This window comes from Octopus bimaculoides, chromosome 19 (assembly GCF_001194135.2).
Source record: "Octopus bimaculoides isolate UCB-OBI-ISO-001 chromosome 19, ASM119413v2, whole genome shotgun sequence".
NCBI classification, from domain to species: domain Eukaryota; kingdom Metazoa; phylum Mollusca; class Cephalopoda; order Octopoda; family Octopodidae; genus Octopus; species Octopus bimaculoides.
Genome location: NC_068999.1, coordinates 4,450,730 through 4,452,326, shown reverse-complemented (window position 1 = coordinate 4,452,326; position 1,597 = coordinate 4,450,730). Strand labels below are relative to the sequence as shown.

Genomic DNA, 1,597 nt, shown 5'->3' with positions numbered 1-1,597 from the left:
CGGTAGTACAAGTAGTAGTAGTAGTAGTAGTAGTGGTGGTGGTGGTGGTGGTAACGGCACCCCTCCCCCTACTGGGAGGTACACCACATGTTTCCCTTTCCGATAAACAAATAATTTTATGTTTAAAGACAACTTGTGTGTGTGTGTGTGTGTGTGTGTGTGTGTGTTCGTGTTTATTTAAGCATATGTATATATTGGTTTCTGTTTGTCTAACTGCATGCATTTATTTGCACCTGTACATATATATATATATATATATATAAAGATTTCATTATGAGGATCCACAAGAATCAAGGCACATCAGCTTGTAGGACGCCAAAAATGGCTAGGTACGATCACATAGAACTGTTCTTAAACGCCGTTTTCGTTTACTTTTAATATATATGTCTGCGCATGTTTATAATCAATTAATGTGGATCCCAAAGATACTCTGGGTACTGTGCTTTAATGTTATCAGTCTGTTATTGTCATCCAAACGTCTTCCTCCTAAAGTGATCGCAATAAGCGTATGTATAAGCTTATTATAATCTGTACGTATAAGCATATGTGAAAAGATGGCACTTTATATATATTGATATATTACACAACTTCTAATATATTAATAGGTGTAGGAGTGGCTGTGAGGTAAGAAGCTTGCTTTCCGACCACATGGTTCTGGGTTCAGTCCCACTGCGTGGTACCTTGGGCAAGTATCTTCTACTATAGCCTCCAGCCAACCAAAGCCTTTTGAGAGAATTCGGTAGATGGAAACTGAACGAAACCCGTCGTGATGGTAAATAATTATTTGCTCTTAACATATTGAGCTTCTAGATTTTTTGTCTAAGCTATGTTTTCTTTCCTTTTCCTCCTTCCTTTTGTTTATATTGTATGCTCTTGTTTTTTACTCCGACGAAGATCCGTTGCCTTAATTCGAATGCCCTATGAAGATGATGAATTTTATTCTCGCATTTGTGTATAGACTGTATTTTGGCAATTCGGTCGAAAACGGCCGTGAGATATGTTACGTCACCTATTTTTGTTATGTCATGCTTTGTATTAAAAAATAAGCTTTAAATGTGGTCCAATCGATGCGTTTGTTAATCAGAGGTTTTCTCCATTTTCTAATTACTTGCATTATATATACATGTATGTATGTATGTATGTATGTATGTGTGTATGCATGTATGTATGTATTTGTGTGTCTGTGTTTGTCCTCCCACCATCCACCATCACTTGACAACCGATGCTAGTGTGTTTACATCCACGTAACTTAGCGGTTCGGCAAAAAGTAACGGTAGAATAAGTACTAGACTTACAAAGAATAAGACCTGGGGTGGATTTGTTCGTCTAGAGGCGGGGCTCCAGCATGGCCGCAGTCAAATGACTGAAACAAGTAAAAGAATAAATATACACATTCACATACACGCACGCACGCAGGTTGTTTTAATCGATTTTCTCTGTAAGTGTGGGGGCTAGGAAAAAAATAGAAAGCGCGTTCCAATCTATGCACTCGTCTCCACGTGTGTGCCATTTTTCACGCGAATCCACCCAGCCGTTTGGTCCTGAACCTCAAGACAAGAAAGAATACAACGGTCGGTCAACTTCAATTTATATTATA

At 38.4% G+C, this 1,597-nt stretch overlaps 1 protein-coding gene and 1 long non-coding RNA gene across 3 annotated transcripts in view; one reads left to right on the top strand and one right to left on the bottom strand.

The window, feature by feature from the left end:
- The window catches only part of LOC106878360 (protein bark beetle), a 56,395-nt gene that overhangs the window by 43,110 nt on the left and 11,688 nt on the right, over nucleotides 1-1,597 (bottom strand). The window lies entirely within an intron of this gene.
- LOC128250067 (uncharacterized) overlaps nucleotides 191-1,597 on the top strand; it is a 16,937-nt gene continuing 15,530 nt past the window's right edge. For both annotated transcript variants that reach the window (XR_008266183.1, XR_008266182.1), the window contains exons 1-2: nucleotides 191-329; nucleotides 606-772. This is a non-coding gene — a long non-coding RNA (uncharacterized LOC128250067). The remainder of the gene's footprint in view (nucleotides 330-605; nucleotides 773-1,597) is intronic.